The sequence below is a fragment of the Zootoca vivipara genome, chromosome 1, assembly GCF_963506605.1.
Source record: "Zootoca vivipara chromosome 1, rZooViv1.1, whole genome shotgun sequence".
NCBI lineage: Eukaryota > Metazoa > Chordata > Lepidosauria > Squamata > Lacertidae > Zootoca > Zootoca vivipara.
In genome coordinates this window covers 51,762,611-51,784,619 of record NC_083276.1, presented here as the reverse complement: position 1 = coordinate 51,784,619, position 22,009 = coordinate 51,762,611, and positions in this window count along the sequence as shown.

Sequence of the window (22,009 nt, the reverse complement as noted above, 5' to 3'; positions counted from 1 at the left end):
GCATATGGTGTCCACCGAGCATGCTCAATCTTCAATGGGATATTAATTTACTACCCTGTTAAAATAATGAATTTTGTACTTTTGCAAACTTTGATGTTTCTCCCAAGCCGGCTGCTACCTCCCTCTGGTGGCTGGATGGCTCTGGTGTATTGGCTATACAGTATACCTTTTGTCACTTGGTGAATGGAATATTAATATATGTGATGAATTTCCCCAAAGGTATTGCTACTTCAACCAAGTTTATTTGCTGTGGTTCATGACTTATTTGGAAGAGTCTTACCCCGAGAGGGAATTAGGTTCTGTTGTCTCAGCCACTAAATAAAATCCCATCTTTGTTTGGAGTTTTCCTTTCTGATAATCTGGTAGAACTCAAAGAATATTAGAGAGTTGCATTTTAGAAATAACAGTAATTGGGGGGGGGGGCATTTATGTTTTGTTGCAATGACTTTTAAGTACTTGTGATAGTCTCAAATTGTAGAATTATAAAGCCTTGAGAAATGCTCTGGTCTTTGGTCCAGTCCTCACACTGTCGTCTTCCTTTATATGTATACCTGTCTCAAACCCTGTTCCCATATTTATTTTGTTTAGCTTGCATAATTTATCTCTCCTGTAGACTAGGTGGTGCCTCTCAACAAGAGTGCAATAGATAAAATGGTGACTGCAAATTAGGAGAGGCATAGCTGCCAAGTTATCCATTTTTTAAAGGGATTTTTCCTTATGCTGAATAGGCTTCCTCGCGAGAAAAGGGAAAACTTGGCAGCTATGGAGAGGGCAAGGGAGAAATAATGATTTTGTTGCACATTGCCTAGAATTACATTCATTTTGTTACTAATTCAACATTGTTCAGTTGTTTTCTTAACTCTGATTTGCTTGCCATTAATTTCAGTGTGATGCCCTGTCAGCCTTCCACTGTTGGCAAATTTGGGAGTTTCCATCCAGATTGCATGACTTTTTCAGGCACCCTATCACTATTTCAAGGTGTCAGATGTGCCAAATATCAAACAGGTTGAGGAATTTTAAAAATTAGAGGGGCAACCTGTCAACTTCCCATTGCTTTCAGTGAGAAACTCAGCTGCGTTTCTCGTGCAGTAACCTCTGTGCTTTTGATCTTATTGGAATAAATTTCAGTCATTCTGAACTATCACAGAGGATTACTATTATATAGTAAGAAATGACAAAGGGTTCCTATTTTACAGCAATGTAAAAGGCCCAAAGACTACCTGCTATCTAAACTACACAGAACTACCAAGAGTAAGCAGGCAGGCAGGTGAGGGTCTGTCTTAAGCAGCCTCAGAGTGGGGCAGGCGGAGGAGCTGAGCAGGGGCCAGGATTACAGTACAATTCTGCATATGTCTACTGAGAAATAAACCCCATTGCATCAATTGAATGCACATGTAAGTCTGCATAGCACTGCACCCTTAGGTGACAGCAGCAGGAGCAGCAGCAAAACTGACTTGCTTTTGTACAATAAGCAGAAACAGGACATTAAACCCTCATCAATCAATAGCTGCATTCTTTAGTTGACTTGCATCTAGTCCCTCTTTAAATATCGGGGGTGGGGAATAAAACTTAGAAGAGACATGAGAGCACACTACATTTACAGGACATTGGATAAGTCCAAATAGGTGCATTAACTAATTGAGATGCTGTGGTTTCATTTAAAGAAGACAACAGGGACAAGAGTCAGTGGCTGCAAATTGCATGCTAATGAATGCAATTTTGAAATAAGAAGAGAGTTAGTATTCATCAGAGCAAAAATATTTCCAGAACCGCACTAAGAATATTGTGCTATTTATTTACGTTGTGACTCTTTGGCATTGGAAAGGTGTCAACTAGGAACAGGGTTACTGTTGGTGCAGAAATGGACCCAGTTCCATTTCCTTTGAAGGATGGGAACCTGGGTTTTGGGAATAAATTTTTCCTCAGGCCAGCAGTCTGAGTGAAAGAGGTTGTCCTTTTCTGAGGAATGTGCTCTTGGTCAATGTGGTGTTTGCCCATTCTTTGGGGATACATTTGTATACTGGGGAGAGAAAGGCTTAATAGGTTGACCAATAAGAAAGCCCGGAGGTGGAGCCTACCTGATTTTGAGGCTCAGCCCAGGGGTTTTGACAGATAGCTCGGTTGGTTCTTTTTTTGGGGGGGGGGGAGATAGAGGAGTCAGAGTGAGTTAGAGACAGGGACAAGACTGAGAGGAAATAGAATGACAGCATTTCGAATATATTTTAAAACTTGTTTGTGTTTGAAATAAACTTTAATCTTCATTGTTAACTCTACCTGACTGAGACTCAATACTTCACCGGGGAACCCTGGGTCTTTCCCACAAAATTAATGGCAGCGGAAGAATAAAGTAGTGGTGTATGGGTCAATAGTCCATGAAATGACCAGGGGCTCTTTACGAATGCCACAAGGCTGCAACACTAATGCCACTTACTTGGAAGTAAGCCCCTTTGAATTCAGTATTACTTATGCTTGTATAGGCATAGTTAGGATTGTGCTATAGGTCTTTTCAAGATGTTTGTTCCCTCAGAATCTTTCTGCACTCTTTCTCCTCTTTGCTTGTGACACACAATAATCTGAAATTCATGAACTGAGGTTGCTGGTGGATAGATAATCCTGCTATGGGAAAAACGTTGTGGATGAGAAAGGCTTATGTTCTTACGTTCTTTTTCTTTCTTTCTTTCTTTTGCTCTGATTCTGTGAAGTACTATGATCTGGAGATGGATTGCTTTTGCCTTTGAACAGAGGCGGTTTCAGGGAGGTGCAACCGGTTTGGCCATACTGGGCACTGCACTGCAGGGGATGCCACAACAATGCTGTAGAATGGAGCAGGACACGGGTGGCGCTGTGGTCTAAACCACCGAGCCTCTTGAGCTTGTTCATCCTAAGGTCGGCAGTTTGAATCCACACGACAGGGTGAGCACCTGTTGCTTTTGTCCCAGCTACTGCCAACCTAGCAGTTCGAAAGCACACCAGATAAATAGATACTGCTTTGGTGAGAAGGTAAACGGTGTTTCCGTGTGCTCTGGCTTCCATCACAGTGTTCTGTTGCACCAGAAGAAGTTTAATCATGCTGGCCACATGACCCAGAAAGCTGTGGACAAATGCCGGCTCCCTCGGCCTGAAGCAAGATGAGCGCTGCACCCCGTAGTTAACTGGGCTTAACCATCCAGGGTTTTTACCTTACCTAGAATGGAGCATGAGAGGCGGTGGGGCATTGAATTTTAGCGTCACACAGGGTGCTGATGAAATTTGACAGCCCAATGTCTGCCACTGCTTTGAAGCCCACAAGCCATACAGAGCAGCTCTGGGAGGTTTTCCTGAATCACAAGAATGGCTGAGGGGCTGAGGCAATAGAGTGTGGTCAAAAGAGCAGCCCTTGGTGCTGTTGGGTCCATTGCCTTTGAGCAGCCTTCCCTGCAGAAGTTTTGGACCTAGAAGTCCTGCAGAAGTTTTGGACCACAGCTCCCATCAGCCCCAGCCAGAGTGGCAACGGGTCAAAGACTGTGAGAGTTGCAGTCCTAAACGTTTGGAGGGCACCAGCTTGGGGGAAGGCTGCCTTAAGGAATGAAAGATGGCTGCAATAACTCAGCCTGAACTTCCCTTTAGCTCGAGGATGCTCATATCACAGCATTTGCCTCAGGCCAATCCTTCCTGGGCTGTCAGTGCCAACAATGCAAAGGCAAGAGGTCTGAGGCACACAGGTGCTCGGCTGCATTTAAATAATGAAACACATCTTAATGGACTACCGCTTTTAATTGAAGCAGGGGTCAGTGCTGCACCATGTCTTATTCCTAGAAGGGGGGGGGGGAGATAAAAGAAAGTAAGGACCCACCATTTAGGCAGCAAAAACAGCTTCCCCAGCACAGTAAAAACGTGTTTCATTACACAAAGTGACTGACGATTTGTGTGCGTCTTCCAGGTCTCGGTTTTGACACTTGCTTTTCTGACCAGAACCACATTGGTGCAGCTGGCTTTGTTAAAAAGGAAGGAAGGAAGAAAAAGCAGGCAGCCAGCACTTGGAAATTGAATAACACACATGCTTTGAGGTCCTTTGGGCAAGCTCCATGCACATAGCACTTAGGAGTCCTCTTCTATATCTCTTCTCCTGGGGCAACAAGACTTAGCATGGAAGGTATCTGTTAAATGTTGGACTGAATGGTTGCTTCCTGTGTGATTGCCAACGTTCTGCACATGACGAGGAAAAGTAGGAAAATGTCCCTCTCTTGGGACAGCATTGTATATCAGCAGCTGACATTTTGTTTAGTACATTCTTATAGTAAAATCACTACTACCCTCTTTGGGCTGCCTTGTGTTGATCCTTCACACGATTATATGCAGATTGGTTAAGAATGATGTCTTCTGACTATCCAAGGAAAATGTCAATGAGTAGATATGATCAAACCACCCAGCTCTTTGCTGGATGTGAGGAGAGCAGCAAACAATTGCACTGTTAATTGCATATAGTTGCTTCAATACAGCAATCCACCACTTCCAATTATACTCCAAGAGGAAAGATTTTCATCTTTGTGAAACAGGCACTGATAATATAACTCCAAGAGGGTTATGTTAGAGATAGCAAGGGTAGTAGGAGGTAGACAGAGAAACACTCACAATTAAAAAAAGATACTGAAATATCTTAAGTAGGCAAAGAACCACAACTGTGAAAGAAAACACTGACGCCAAAACTTTAAGAGGATGTAATAGTTGACATGGAGATGGATGTCTTACTCAGAATTAGTTCAAAACCTATTTATGTTCAATAGGATATAATCCAGGATGCTACCTGGCTTTCACATCTGTAGAGTATTAGAAATGAATTTTGCTCCAATGACCATCAGAAATACTTATATGGGTGGCTCAAAATATTAAATGTGTGTATCAATTTTTTTAAAAGGATGCCTTTAATTTTACACTTGATTAGCATACACAAAGTGTATAAGAAATATTCCGAAAGATCTAGCTAATGCTGTGAAAACTTTAGAGAAACTTTATTTTAGATTAGTGGAAGTGCAAAAGGATTCTAGAATTTTGGAAACAGGAGTTTCTCAAATATATCATATAGTTTTCTTCATGTCCTTCTACATGTCCTCTGGGCTTACTGTTGGATATTGTGACATGGGCATTGCTGGGAATATGTTACCACCAATGCAAGAATATCACAACATCAATTTAGTTTTTCCACTAATATGGAACTGTGTATTGAAAATGGTGACACAAAAAACAAAAACAAAACAAAAAGCAAAAACAAAGGAAATGGTGGTGTGTGTGTGTGTGTGTGTGGAGGAGCAGCCAATCAGGCTTCTGGAGGAAGTGAATCCACAACCTGATTGGCCTACAGGAGCCGCCCGGAATTAGCCAATCACGCGGGGCCCATGGTATAAATAATGTATATATAGCAGACATTTTGGGGAAAGTTTCATTCACTGTTTTACAAGCTGCAATAAAGAGCATGAAATCACTACAGGACTCCGAGTATATTTCAAATTCCTATCAACCCCAGCCAGCCTAGCCAGTTGTCAGAAATGAAATAGAAGTAGTAGTGCAAAACATCTGGAAAGCACTAGGTTATGGGAGACTCATGCATGGAAATAAATTAACCAGTCACAGGGGCTGGGGAAGAGGTTTCCATACACCTTTTCTATTCAGAAAAAAACCAAGCATGTTAGCACTTGCTTAAATACTATGATTATATGTGTGTTCGCTGTATGGTACCAACATTTATGCTTTCTATCTGTTAATCAGCAATACAAGTCAATGTCTTTAAATCCCTTATTTGTTAATACTCTGAACAGAAAATTCTTGGCAGAGTATGAACATAAGAAGAGTCATGCTGAATCAGACCAAAGACCCATCCAGTTCAGCCACTATGGCAAGCCCTCAAACAGGATCTGAGAGCAAAAGCACTCAACCAACTTGTAATTCGTAGCAACTGGTGTAGAAGCACATACTGCGTCTGATGTGGTTCCCTCCACTCATAAGAAGTGGATTATGAATGTTCACCAACAAGTTGCTTAGAATCATTTGGAAAGTGGTCTTCTTTTTGTTTCCTGGTCAGATTTACTTGGACGTGTCTTTATACAATACACAAGCCAGCTATCAGTCACTTCGGGCACTTTTGGATTGGAGGCACATTATTCCTTCTCCATTATTTAGTAAATGGCCAGTGAAAATGTGACATGCCAGCCATTTGACATCATTAAATTGCAGTTGCTCTGCAGATCATGTAGCGATAAGCTGGGCAGGGGAAGGCAGAAGGGGGAGATTTGTGATGCAGAGCCCAGGTCAGCCGTGGTTTATTAAGTCCCATTAACCATATGGTCATGATTATAATAAAAGCTTGAGTTATAGCTAGTGACAAGTATAACTCCCCAAACCACGATATATATGTGATAGATGTAGATGGGTGTCAATTCAATAGTACTGATGCAGGCTTATACTATAGCAATCATGTTCATGCCAGTCCCAGAGACGAGGAGGAAAGTTATGTGAAATCCCCACTATAGGAAACCCTATAAAAAGCACAACTTCTTCTTTTTACTTTTAAAAGTTCTCTCCCTGTCTGCCTTCTCCCAGCTGACCTTTCATTTCTGTAAGAAAGATCTGGTCCCCACCAGATCTTTGTTACAGATAAGATTGTGTGGTGGCAGTATATTACATGGTGTTTCATCTTTATGAGCTTTTACTGCATTGTGTTAATTTGTGATGGTCAACGCAACTCACATGCGCGGAGATCTCCATCTTACATGGAATACACTACAGTGTGAGTCTACTCAGTGTAGAAGGGATTGAAAGCAATCATGAAGCACCACTTATTTCACAGAGGGATTGATGGCATCATCTTCTGAGGTGCTATTTGCCAATCCTTTGTTGTTGTTGTTTAGTCATTTAGTCGTGTCTGACTTTTCATGACCCCATGGACCACAGCACGCCAGGCACTCCTGTCTTCCACTGCCTCCTGCAGTTCGGTCAGACTCATGTTCGTAGCTTCAAGAACACTGTCCAACCATCCCATCCTCTGTCGTCCCCTTCTCCTTGTGACCTCCATCTTTCCCAACATCAGGCTCTTTTCAAGGGAGTCTTCTCTTCTCATGAGGTGGCCAAAGCATTGGAATCTCAGCTTCAGAATCTGTCCTTCCAGTGAGCACTCAGGGCTGATTTCCTTCAGAATGGATAGGTTTGATCTTCTTGCAGTCCATGAGACTCTCAAGAGTCTCCTCCACCACCATAATTCAAAAGCATCAATCCTTCAGCGATCAGCTTTCTTTATGGTCCAGCTCTCACTTCCATACATCACTACTGGGAAAGCCATAGCTTTAACTATACGGATCTTTGTTGGCAAGGTAATGTCTCTGCTTTTTAATATGCTGTCTAGGTTTGTCATTACTTTTCTCCCAAGAAGCAGGCGTCTTTTAATTTCGTGACTGCTGTCACCATCTGCAGTGATCATGGAACCCAAGAAAGTAAAATCTCTCACTGCCTCCATTTCTTCCCCTTCTATTTGCCAGGAGGTGACGGGACCAGTGGCCGCGATCTTAGTTTTTTTGATGTTAAGCTTCAGACCATATTTTGCGCTCTCCTCTTTCACCCTCATTAAAAGGTTCTTTAATTCCTCCTCACTTTCTGCCATCAAGGTCAATCCTTTGCATGGCACCAAATAAGCGGAACAGAGAAAGAAATTGCCAACAGAGGTTCCATGCAGGGCTATAGTGGCATTGTCCTTTTGAAAAATTCCTTTCTTATCACCAACCAAAACATCACAAAGCAGAGAGCAAGCTTTTGGGTCCACCAGAATGTGGGGGCAAATTGCTGCCCCTCACACCCACCACCTGAGGCAATTGTATCATTCCACATCATGAATTGTGCAATGGTTAATGTATTTTAGAATCTCTCTGGAATTTACCGTATTTAAGTTACTTAAACTTTGCCTTTCTGTTTTGCAAAACAAAAAAGCCTTCAAAGTGGCTAAGAAAAGTTAATAAATATGTAGAATCCAACACAATCAAACTTAAATGTGCATACACAAACAGCAGCAGCAAGGGTAAACCATGTGTTTCTGTATTCCCCATAGCCCCATGTAACATCAGAAAAGTGTCCTTGGGCATCTTATCTATCAAATAATACGCCCCCAGCACGCTTCTGAGCAAGTTTAAAGTGTTGGTGCTGACCTGTAAAGCCCTAAACAGCCTTGGTCCTGTATACCTGAAGGAACGTCTCCACCCCCATCGTTCAGCCCGGACACTGAGGTCCTCCTCCAAGGGCCTTCTGGCGGTTCCCTCATTGCGAGAAGTGAGGTTACAGGGAACCAGGCAGAGGGCCTTCTCTTTAGTGGCGCCTGCCCTGTGGAACGCCCTCCCAGCAGATGTCAAGGCAATAAGCAACTATTTTACTTTTAAAAGATAACTGAAAGCGGCCCTGTTTAGGGAAGTTTTTAATGTTTGATGCTGTATTGTTTTTAATATTCGGTTGGAAGCCGCCCAGAGTGGATGGGGAAACCCAGCCAGATGGGTGGGGTATAAATATATTATTATTATTATTATTATTATTATTATTATTATTATTATTGGAGGTTACTGAGCTCAGGTAAGAGAAACACTTGAATCACTTCACACATGCTATACAAAGGTTGGCTATTTTTATCATCATACCATATGGTTCCCGCCCCCCTAAGGGGCACTATTGAAGCTCTTTCCCTTTATCTGATGATAAACACTAATGTTTCTTCCTTCCCTTCAACACGATTTCTGTTTTATTTAACTTTAACAAAGTATTAAGTCCCAGGTGTGAGTCTTACTCACCTGTATCCTCTCACAACTTTCCTCTTCTTACTGTGTTATTTATCCCCATACAATGGAGCTTGGTGGCATAGCAGCTGCCTTGCATGCAAAAGGTACCAGGTTCAATTCATAGCATTTGTAGGTTGGGCTGGGAGAGCCACTGACAGGTAGTGTGGACCAGGGATTAGGGTTGCCAGGCTCAATAGAGGACAGGACTTTTGTGCCCAGGGCCGTCTCAAGCATGTCGGGCGCCCTGGTGCCATAGTGCGGAGATCGCTCCGGCGCCCCCCTGCCAGCCCGGCGCCCTGACACCCCGCGCCACCCAGCCTACCCCTAGAGCCAGCCCTGTCTGTGCCTTTAATTGCCCTGCTCTCTTTTGAGTCTGGAAACCTTAAAGAGAAACCAGCAGACCCTTTGCTTGGAAATTAAACAAAGGGTCTGATGGTTTCTCTTTAAGGTTTCCAGACTCAAAAGAGAGCAGGGCAATTAAAGGCACAGAAGTCCTGTCCTCTATTGAGTCTGACAACCCTACCAGGGATGTACAGTACATCCTTAGACCGAAGGAAGATCAAATGTGGACCTCTCGGCCTATCTGGGCCTCTCCTGGGCCACACGCCTAATCAGCCCTGTTTCATACCTTCCTTGGTTATATTTTACCCAGTTGAAATGTATCCTGGATGGAGGACAGAGAGGATCCTCACTAGATAAATGTAAACTACATTTGTTGTTCTACTGTTTTTGCCCATGGCCCCACTCAGTACTGGCAAGTGATCCTCAGAAGTTTGGCGTAGACAGTATGGACACAGCTAGCACTTTGGAGACTCACGATCACTTTGTTGATGTTGCCAAGCCTACTGCTGTACTTCCAGATTTACCCAGGAAAGGACGAGAGCTACATAGACTACCCACCACTGCATATAGCACCCCAAAATATTAAAGAATGGCTGCTTACTTCTTCTTCAAATGTTGACACATATAGTGCCTCTAAGCCAGGCATCCCCAAACTGCAGCCCACCAGATGTTTTGGCCTACAACTCCCATGATCCCTAGCTAACAGGACCAGTGGTCAGGGATGATGGGTATTGTAGTCCAAAACATCTGGAGGGCCGAAGTTTGGGGATGCCTGCTCTAAGCACTATATATACTTTTTAAAGAAGTTAATATCAAAGTGCCCATGAACATGCACAAAATGTTTCTCCTCTTTGCTAAAGGTAACAGTGTCTGGTTTTTTAAAAAACTGGACCTGAGGACACAGTGCCATAGAGCATATGTGGAATGCCTCTGAGGATGGGAAGCAGCCTTTTGCAATAAATAAAATTAGCCAGAGGTATGGTCACATAATACTCCCATTCGCCCTCTCCAAACACAAGCATGGTACTTGCTCATGTTTCTCTTTGGACACATTTGCCACCCAGGTCCTGAGAATCCTGACACTTCTTTTGCCATTGCAATATTCTTCCCCATCTGCAGGAATAAGAGGCTCAAACTTTGGAGGGCCTCTTGAAGCTTCGGAAGCCTTTCTTGGGCTTCTCTTCCACCATTTTCTATCTGGAAGCTATAACGCTGGGCTCTTGGGGGTATAAATAAGAGTAATTTGGTAAAGACAGCATTGGGAAATGCCGGGTAAGCCTCCCCACCCTCCCTAATGACCTAAAAGGCAGGCACTGAAGATAAATAAGAACAGTTCGTGTAACCCATGTGCTCATCTTAACAATAAACAGAATGGCTGCGGAGCAGGGACTTTAAAAGGTTTCTCGTCCGCAAAGATGAATGGTTTGCTAGAGCTGCCTTGGATTCCGTTCTAGGGGGTTAAGTATGAGTAATTGGGTGTTAGAAGTGCTTGCTCAGAATGAGGGCTTGTGCGCACCAGCACCAGGGAGAAGAGAGCATGTAATGATGGCTTTTGAGTAATTTATTGTTTCGTTTGCTTATTAGCTTGGCATCACCATAAGTCTTCGGTCGCTGCATGTGATGCCTTTGAACTGGAGCCCCGGGTGTGGTGCACACTGTGACACAGAGTTTTGATGTGTGCCCCGCAGCTCCCGTAGGATTTCCGCTCTTTGCTCTGTGCAGCTGAGCTGTCCAGAGAGGGATAAATCATCCTCTGTTCCTCAGAGCAAGGCTGGGTTTTATGGGTATTATCTATCATTGTAGGTTCTTCATCTGGACATGCATAAGCTTACCATCTCTCAACATTCAGAGCAGGATTTCACTAGGATGATAGGATTGAAACATGGAGAGCAGTGGCCCTGTGGGCCTCCCTTGCATTTGTGCCTGGGCCAGAGAATGTGGAATTGGAGGCCGATTGTATGCAATGAATAAACAAAGCCTGGCCTGGGATATTCTTGCAATGATAAGGCAGATCATTCAAGAAGACAAATTCCTAGACTATGGCTCTTGCCAGTGTGATAGCAAACTTCACTTGGGTTGTTTGAGCAGGGGGACAAGTTCTTGCTAGAATATCAGTTTCTGCCAAGGGCTAGTGTGATCCAATGAAGTATGATTATGATTATTTATAAACTTATAAATTATATACTGCCCTTCATTCGAAGATCACAGGGTGGCTCATAATATAAAAGTGTGATGGCTTTGAACATGAGAGATTAGAGCTCCACTGTTGTTTGCATCTATCTGTCCGAGAGATGGTGGAATGCACCTCCGGGGGGTGAAGTCAACTGATGGAGAATCACAGCACCTGCTGTAGCTGCAGAGACCGGTAACTCATAACTGCTGCTTCCTGTGTTGTTTTTGCTGTTAGCAGCACTGAAGTGACCTCCCCAGGGCACAAGTGTGTTTGGAGATGCTGGACTACCTAGACAACAAGAGGGTTCTTGGCCTTGCTAATGGAAATCAGAGCAATAAATGACACCAGTTTGGCTGCAGGAATTGCTCAAAGGAGGCAAATAGGGTGCGGTCCAACCAGCTTAAGGACTCCACTACAGATATGTGCAGGGTTCACTCCTTAGTTTTTACTTCTCTCACAGAAAAGGGCAGGGCCGTCTTAACCATATCTGGTGCCCTGGTGCCAAGATCCCTCCGGCGCCCCCCGTGAGGCTGGCAGGAGGGGCGCGCGGGGAGCTAAGAGGCACGGAGGAGGCAGCCCCAGGCTCGCGTTCCCTGCGCGCCTCCGGAGAGCGGCCTGAAGCCGCTCAAAAACTGAGAGGCGTAGAGGAGGCGGCCCCAGGCTCGCGTTCCCCGCACGCCTCCGAAGAACTGCCTGAAGCCGCTCAACAGCAGAGGCGCGCGGAGGCAGACACCAGCATTCGGTGCCCCTTCCGCGCCCCTGATGGCCAGGCGCCTTGCGCCACCCAGCCAAGGCCTAGGGACAGTCCTGGAAAAGGGTTTATTCCTGAAGCCTTTCTCATGAATGAGTATATCCACAAGTAGCAGAGGTTTAGGATCAGAGTTTACCTTCTTCTACATAGGCTACCTCTGCAAGTCAATGAGTTGCATCTGCCCCTCATTTCCCTCAAGAGCACATGCATTAGCCACCTTCTTGACTGTTGATCCCACTATTGGCATTGTCTGCTCAATCTGATAGAGCCTGCCTTTGCATGCAGGGGAAGTCCCTTACTCACCGAGGGTTTGAGACCCATGGACTACCCTCACCTGGGTTAGCCAGATAATGGGAGCAGTTTCCCAAGGTGTGGCTGCTGACGCATGCTGACAGCTTCTAGGAGCCACAGGTGAGAGCTGATTGCACGATGGAGACCAAGGGTGGACAAACTACTCCCAAAGGAGCATGACTGTCCCCCACCAGAGGTGCTACCCCTCCCCTAATACCCCATATTCCCTAGCAATGGCTTTGGACAGTTTTCAAAGTTACCATTCCTTTTATAAAATGGGCCTAGTTTAATAATTTTCAAATTGTGTTCTGAAATCCTGGCTTTCTTCCATTGGGTTAAACTACTGACCCTAGGGCTTGCCGATCAGATGGTTGGCGGTTCGAATCCCCGCGATGGGGTGAGCTCCCGTTGCTCGGTCCCAGCTCCTGCCAACCTAGCAGTTCGAAAGCATGTCAAAGTGCAAGTAGATAAATAGGTACCACTACAGCGGAAAGGTAAACGTCATTTCTGTGCACTGCTCTGGTACTTGCACTTTGACGTGCTTTCAAATTGCTAGGTTGGCAGGAGCAGGGACCGAGCAACAGGAGCTCACCCCATCGCGGGGATTCGAACTGCCGACCTTCCAATCGGGAAACCCTAGGCTCAGTGGTTTAGACCACAGCACCACCTGCGTTGAAAGTGTCTAAAGTGTGGTCCTCTTTCATATACTTGTGCAAATAATGTGATGTTCATATAATACTCTGAAATATAAAAGTGCTACTGGGAGTCTCTCTGTGTGTTTGATAACCACAAATGTTTCACATGGCCAAATGCATGTGGCCATGAGATTGCTTCGGTTTGTGTCCAGCACACAACTCAACCTGTATTTATTAAGTCACTGCAAAGCCACTGCATTAAGGGATTACATGTGGAATGAGTCAGGGCAAATTCTAAAGCAATATGGTTTCTTCAGTGCATCTCATACATACAACATATGTATGGTGCTGCATGAGTCCACTCAACTTATTTTCAGAACATGCCAAGTTGGTTCTATGATTTGGCATCAGATGTTGGCCCACAGATTTTATGCCTGCTGAACCATCATCAAATTCTCATATGCTTTGGGCTGTTTTTTTAATGGTCTTGTAACACATTCATAAAATCAACAGATTTTGAACTTTGTTAGATTGGAAAAGGCGAGTGGAAGCAGGAACCAATTATTTTGACTTGATTGCAACCTTCTCCTTGAACAAAAGTTTCACTGACCTGAAGTTTTGGGATGAAGTGCTGAAAGTAAACTCACCTCACTCCCAACAAACCAACCAAAATATGCCTGGAAACAAAGAGAAGCATAGAAATTATAAAACATTTTGGCAAGTTAAACAACTTAATGGTATTTTTCCAGCATGTTTTCTTCCAATAGTACATTACAATACTCAGGATAAACATTTTAGGGTCTAAAGGTAACAAATACAGTAATTTCGTTAATTGTGTCTTGAAAGTTTGGATTATCAGACACTCCTAAAATACAGGAAACAAGTCTTCTCATGGAGTGCTACATCCTCAAAAATTGTCCTCTGCCGTTGCTATAAGAAAATGTTAGAAAGTTGATTCAGTCCATATTTAAAGGCAAATCTACCTAATTTTCACTTTTCAAAATCACAGCCTTTGGAATTCACACTTCCTTGAATTTTGTAAATGCAGTTCTCCAGTCCAATGTGTACAAAAATGCATATACTTGAGCCAATTGTGTATAAAATACATATACTAGTGAAAATAACATTAAAAGTCGCATTACATTATGGAAAATTGTTTTGCAAAAATATTAGACATAAATTGTATAGTAAAATAAGTATAGTCACAAGGCAGAAATTCACACTAAAATGCTGGTGAATTTCTTTCTTTCTTTCTTTCTTTCTTTCTTTCTTTCTTTCTTTCAAAAAGGCAAACAGATGCAAAAATGTGGAGAACTGAACTTTGGATTGGAAAAATGAAATACTGAGAGAAACCAAAACTGACAGATTCACCCCACCCTATTAAATACTACTAGAATTGTAACTAGATTCAGGTAGGTAGCCGTGTTGGTCTGACGCAGTAGATATATATATATATATATATATATATATATATATATATATATATATATCCAGTAGCACCTTAGAGACCAACTAAGTATGTTCTTGGAATGAGCTTTCATGTGCATGCACACTTTTTCAGATACACACTGTATAACACTTTTTCTTTGTAGTACTATTTAGATTGGGATGTGGGTGGCGCTGTGGGTTAAACCACAGAGCCTAGGGCTTGCCGATCAGAAGGTCGGCGGTTCGAATCCCCATGACGGGGTGAGCTTCCATTGCTCTGTCCCAGCTCCTGCCAACCTAGCAGTTCGAAAGCACGTCAAAGTGCAAGTAGATAAATAGGCACCGCTCTGGCGGGAAGGTAAACAGCGTTTCCGTGCGCTGCTCTGGTTTGCCAGAAGTGGCTTAGTCATGCTGGCCACATGACCTGGAAGCTGTATGCCAGCTCCCTCAGCCAGTAAAGCGAGATGAGCGCTGCAACCTCAGAGTGGTCTGCGACTGGACCTAACGGTCAGGGGTCCCTTTACCTTTACCTTTACTATTTATATTATGAACAATCTATGTACATATTTTAGTGTATATAAGCAGTATAGAAATAATAATAATAATAATAATAATAATAATAATAATAATAATAATAATAATACAGTGGTACCTTGGTTCTCAAACTTAATTTGTTCCGGGAGTTCATTCAACTCCCGAAACAGTTCAGAAACCAAGGTGCGGCTTCCAATTGGCTGCAGGAGCTTCCTGCACTCAATCGGACGCCTTGGAAACCACATCAGATGTTTGCCTTCAGAAAAACGTCCACAAACTGGAACACTTACTTCCAGGTTTACAGCGTTTGTTCGGGAGCCAAGCGGTTCGAGTACCAAGGTACGACTGTAATAGCCACTGTTTATTGAGGAAAACCAAACGGCAGCATCACTGTCATTGATCCTAATGATAATAACATATATTGTACCATCAGCTTCCCTAGCACTTTATAAAGCAATGTAAGCAAGGGGGTCCTGCCACAACGAGTTTATAGCCTAAGCCAGCATTGTCCAACCAGGTGTTGGGATTACACTCCTCCCGAGCTCCAGATATGTGGGATTATTATATGTCACAAGTCTGTTTAGATTCCTGATCTGTTGTGCAGTTTACACTGCTGAGTAATGTGTGCTCAAGCATGCACTGCAGGTTGAGTCGCAGACACACATCGGAGGATGACTGATGGATCTCTGCAGCTGCAAGGCTGAGAAGGGAGACGCTTCAGCTGGGGCGGAGCCAGCTGGCTTTCCACCCCCCTCCCGGGTCCGACACCAGGTGCCCTTCAGCTACTTCACCCTGCGACTCCCAAGAGCACTAGCTAGCAGGGCCAATGGTCAGGTAGAGGGGAGTTGTAGTCCAGCAATATGGGAGGGGGGCACCAGGTGGGGGAGCCTTCATCTAAACTGAAAATTAAGGCTGCCATCTGAAACACACTTGGTCACAGTGGGACTTTCTTTTGAGGAAACATGTATAGGTTTGTGCTGCAAATCTTCTCTGGATTGAGGCAGGGATATGCTCTATCATTTTAAGAACCACTTCCAGTGAATCCATCAGGCAAGAGCTTCTGTGGGGGTAAATTGTCTGCGACTTGCATCCTCTTTCAATCCTGGATCTGAGGCTTTCGTCTCTCCTGATTAATTCAGCATTAGCCAGGGGCTTCATTGATCAGAGCAATCATTCCCCCCTTTCGGCAAGATTCTCTGCTGTGCTTAGCAATGTCATATGCCCCACACATGTGCCTGTTCCCTGGGGTTGCAGAACTGAGAGGCAGCTGTGTGGCATGCAGAGATCTTCTTAGTCACCCTTATTGCAAAAGAGTGCATATGCCAGTTTGTACTCAATAAATGGAAGATGGTGGACATCTCTGACGTGGACCCGACACCCACCCGCTTTCCCTCCCAGTCAACAGCTGGTGACTGGAACTGGAAAGGCCAACTTCAAAGGCTCTATCTGGTTTTCCAGGTTAGCAACCAGAGCCCTCTATTGTTCCTTTGGAGCAGGTCACACAAAGCACTTTAGAAATAAATAAAAAATAAATAAATACCCGGGTAACCTAATCCCTGAAAAGGCCGAACCCCCCCCCCCGTCCTCTGGAAGCCCTCCGGAATGGAACGTTCCATTAAAAAACAACCCCCCTCCCTGAGCCCAAATGCACCTCTGTAGTGCAGAGTGACAGGCACATTAAAGGCATCTCTTTCGACTTCTTAAAGCCAGATGCCTCCTCCTTTCTGAGCAGGGCAAAGAGCCGGCTCAGCATGGAGTTTCTCCCTTGTTTCCTAAGGATGTCAGTCAAATGCAGATGCTTGGAAGTTCAAGCGTGGCCAAAAGGAAGCAGATTTCAAAACACACCTCTCTCTCTCTCCACCCCCCCCCCACCCTTTCTCCTTCTCTCGGTTTTTTGTCTGTTGCTTTCCCCCTCCTGCCATCAAAGAAGGAAAAGACAAAAAAGAGAGAAGATTCTAGAGCCATCAAGTCATAATCTATCACTCCTCTAATATTAATCAACAGAAGACTCACTCAGGCCAGCTCCCCCTTCTTCCCCAGGGAACAGCCAACTTTGAATGGGTATTACAGGTTCCTGAAGGGGTTGTGGAAGAATTCCTTCTTTCGCAGTAGGAGCTTTGGAGGATGGTTGGGACCACTGCCAGGTTTTCAGAGACACTCAGAAGATAAATGGACCTCACCCCCTGCTGCACTGTGTGGAGAGCAGAGGAGCTGGAGCCCTTCCTTACTGCAAACCCAAAAGCTTAAAAATTGCCCCTATAGATATAAACACCCGTACTCTTGTTTTCTGTTCACTGGGTTAATTATGTGATCCAGGATCCTAATCTCCATCCCACATCTTACACCACAAAAGGGTCAAAACAGCCCAAAGGAATCTTAAAGGAGCCCCATATTAACCATAAAAATGACATAGGCTGTGGCCAGTAGCAGTGGGCAGCAAGGGTGAAATGGACTCCATTCACACTATACATTCTGAAATATGCTCAGAGTCAAGAGTGAATTTCATGCTTTTTATTCAGCTTGTAGTAGCGAAGAAGAGAAGAATGGCTCTTTACCCAAAATGTCTGCTTATATACATTATTTACACAATGGGCCTTGTGTGATTGGCGACTTCAGGGTTGCACCTGTAGGCCAATCAGGTTGTGGATTCACTTCTGCCAGCAGCCTGATTGTCTGCTCCTGCAAGCCAATCAGGTTGCTGATTCACTTCTAACTGGAGCTGGATTGGGTGGCTCCTGCGAACCAATCAGACTGCTGCATTTTGGATCCTATTGTTCTAGGAATCAGCTCAGTACATAACACATTCATAGTGATTTGATACCAGTCATGGCTTCCCCCAAAGAATTATGGGAGCTGTAGTTTGTTATGGGTGCTGAGAATTGTTAGGAGAGCCCTACCCCCTCCCCCCAGGGCTACAGTTCCCGGAATGGTTTAACAATCAATCATTCTCAGGGAGTTTGAGCCCAACAATATCAGTAAGGTGCAGTGTTGGCCTGAAGAGGCAGCATGTTCAGATCTGCATCCCTCTTTCCCAGTAGCTTTGCTATCACATTGCTAGTAAGCACATATACAGGCTTCCCAAAGCAGGACTTCTTATAGCCCTATCGGTGACTGACCAAATTAATTTCAGGTCAGCTAGAAGACAATGAGTTCATATGCAGGTGTGCACAATAAAATCAGGAAAACCACCTTGTGTCTCTCTAAATGTCCTGGTATCTTCAGATTGCCATTGAGAGAATCAGACAAAATGATAACCAGACTTGGCTGGTCTGAATCTTTAGGCAAAACTTAGATTGTCATTGTTGTGCGTGTTTATAACATCCTTAGAGGTCTAGGCTTTCTGTCAGAGAAGGCAGGCAAATTTTGAATATTCATTCTCAACCATTGACCCCCAACACACACACACACACACACACACACACACACACAAAATTCTGAAGGTTGAGAGGTCTTTCAGAAAAGCATGGGTAGTGGTCAGGGGGCTGCAGGGGGAGGGCAAATTTGCTGAACTTCCCCACCTGATCAAACTTCCCCACCTGATCAAAGAGGATTCCACCCATGGAGAAACTTCATTTGATACAGGCTATCGTATATGTCAGGAATGACAACAGTACATGTATTTTGCTTTAGAATATTTGGAAAAGCTTCTATCACTTATATTGAAGGGACAACTTCAAAAGCTCACTTGATTTTTCATGCATGCTTTGATTCCATGACTTGGGTTTGAGATTTTCTTTTCATCCTGAAGTGTTTTCGTTGTTATGTGTGATTGCAGTATAGCATCTATTATAGCTCTTTTTCTTTTTCTTTTTTTACATTCTCTCGAATGTAAATCATAGCTATGAGACCAGCAGCTTTCAATGCCTCCTCTCCCCAAACTTTTTCATCACAGCTGGTCATTAGAGCAACTTGTACCCAAGAACTTGATTCTGAGTTGCTTATCTCCTCCCTACTCCCATCCATTTTCCTTTGGGTCATGCCTTTTTAGACTGCAAGCCTGAGAGCAGGGATGGTCTTTTTGTGGTTTTTGAGTCTTTTTTGTCTGAAGAGCAGATGAAAAATTCTTTACATAATAAACAAACAAAATATTTTTCCATTAGATATTTACAATGTTTTCTACCATATAAAGTTTAATTATCCTAAAGAAGTGGCTGTAGGCCATGAGGCGAGGACCATTGTTCTGTTATTTCATTGTGACCCCCACAAAGACTATGTAATCTCTGCAATTTTTTTGGTACACAATAAGCTTCCAGACTTTGGCTTGAAATTTATCTTCAAGATTCCCTGCAGGTTTTTGTTTTGTTTTGTTTTTGCTAGGACATGTTTAAAAGAACAGCTCTAAATTTTAGCTTGGCACCAAGTCAGTGCAAGAGTTTGAGGCTATATCTTTGATACTTTTTTGCCCTATATGGGACCCAGAGAATTCAAAATGACTCAAAGAGAGCCACAGGGCATTGAAATAATTTGTGAAAGCACCACAGAAAAGACAAAGATTAGACAGAACAAAATGTGTGTAACATGCGTGGAATGAACCTCATTTGTCGGATCTTGAGTAAGGAACAAAACAACTTCCTGGGCCCCATGTTTTGGACTTTCTGCTACATATCTACCTGAGACATGATCTGAAGGTCAGGAGGGAGCTACCTTGTTCGAGCTAAGCAAGTTATAGACAGGTCAATGTTTGGATGCCTGGTATGTATGCTGCTTTGAGTTCCATGGTAGAATAAAAGTGGAATATAAATGCAAGAAAATAAAATAGGTTTTTCCCAGTTAGCCTGGTTCCAGAAGCAATACAACAATTAGATAATACACAATTGGGTTTTAATTTCTAGGGCAGAACACCACCCTTTCCTACCGTGTGCCCCCCAGTGTCAACACTCAACAAAAACATTCTTTAAAAAGACAGTATAGGAAGGCTCAATAGCTTACTCTTTCAAAGTTCTGGGAATAGTGAAGAAAAGCTGTTGCCAGCATTTCCTTTTTATAGCGGAACAGCTGGCCTGACAATCTCTTCCCAGTTCTGTGGTTAGCTGGCTACAGGCATGCAGTCATTACTTTATATTAATGTGAGATGCAAACATTGTTTTGCTGGTTACAATTATTCTCTGAATGATACAATCCTAAAAATTATAGCTTTTGAGAATCTCCCTGCTCTGTAGTTCTTCCCAGGAGCCCTGGCCTGGGTCAGTTCCCAGTAACTTGATTTTCCAGGATGCTTTGGGGAGGGTGGGGAGGTTGGCTTGCATAATTATTTGTTTGTTTCTGATTTCTACTTTTTGACTACACTGTCACTTTGAGATTCTGCAGCATACTTGCTGGCGACCATCTTTAGTACAGGGAGCAGCAGCAAGAGCTTCAAGCCCCAAAGTTCTCTCTTAGGAGCAAGCTGCAGGAAGAGAACCAATGCCAACCGTCCCGTGGCAGCACTCTAGACAAGAGCGCAAACAGCTCGCATCAATAATTTGCTCATGAAACTGCAGTAATGAAAATAACATGGCAACCAAACAGAAACACCTGCTGGTTCCATGACCGGACTGGACCACCCTGTTCCGAAAGCATCATCCCTCTGCTGATTTTCTTGGTGAGGGAAAGGAATCTGGAAAGTCAGTGTGGTATAGTGGTTACAGCGTCAGACTAGGACTTAGCCATGAGGCTCACTTGGGCCACTCACTGCCTGTCAGTCTAATCGACCTCATAGTGTTTTTGTGGGGATTAAATGAGGAAGGGAAGAGCCATGGGTGCCACCTGGAGCCCTTTGGAGAAACAGGTGGGCTATAAACGCAATAAATGAAATGAAATGAAATAATCTGAAGTTTCCAGAAGAACGTTGCTGTTTATCTTACAGGGCCTATCCTGGAAATATAGCCAGCAGGAAAATGGAGAGAGCCTTGTACTGCTTTCTACTGGCTATGCTTCGTGAAATGTGATAGGTCCCAAGCATAGCTGCCAAGTTATCCCTTTTTTTAAGGGATTTTCCCTTATGCTGAATAGGCTTCCTCGCGAGAAAAGGGAAAACTTGGCAGCTATGGTCCCAAGGCATTCCAGGAAGTGTAGTCCTTGGAATGCTGTGGAGGGAACCTTCCTTCCTTCCTTCCTTCCTTCCTTCCTTCCTTCCTTCCTTCCTTCCTTCCTTCCTTCCTTCCTTCCTTCCTGTATTTCATAAAATTAATCTGTCACTTGATTGTAGGAAACGTCAGAGGTTTACAAACCTTATGAGTGGTGCAAACCCCCTTTTTTGAATTTTGTTAGAAAACCACGAACCAGTTCTGTTCTCCGTTGCTGGTTCCCCTATCTGCTGCTTATTCTTTGGGGCCCCTCATGCAACCCTGATGGTGATATGCTGCTTTCTAGTTTAGTAACAGTTAATGAGCTAATGTCATGAAGCTACTTAACTAATAAAGCATTGGTAACGCTCGATGACATCACCAAAGCCTGTTGAGAGAGAAGGCTGCAAAGAGCAATGCAAATGTAGTTAGGAATAGCTGGAATATTGTTGAAGAGGGAAGGGCTTTTTGGCGTTGCCAAAAATGTTCCTGAAATACAGTGTGGAAATTTGGCTCAGCCCTATTTTCAACTATTCACCTTTGTTTCAGCGCACATTTAAGTTCCTCTTGTGGTTTTCCACTCTAGTTTTACCCACCCCTTTTCTTCGCTCTGCTCTGGGAACAATTCAAACAAGCGGTGGGAGGGGGGGAATGGGGCACCATTCATGAGTATGAGAGAGGAGGCCACCCACATTCACTTCTCTGGGCAGTTCCTTGGCAGGATTCCTCCTTTATCAGGGGGAAACACACACAGTTGGTTCCATTAATTGGTACCAAACATTCTATTTGAATTTTGAATGAATCTCAAGATGTAATCAATGAAGATGTGCATATATATGCAAGAACTGCTTGAGTTTGGAAGTTTTGTTGTTTCTTTACATAGTTATTGTGGGAAGCAAAGTATCTCCATGCCTGGAGATAAAATGAAGAGGAAAGATTCAATTTTTGTGCACCAGGCAGCTGTTAAGAGGAGAAGCAGTTCAAAAGGGAGGAATTCCAAATACATCCCCTCAGTTTCACAGCCATTC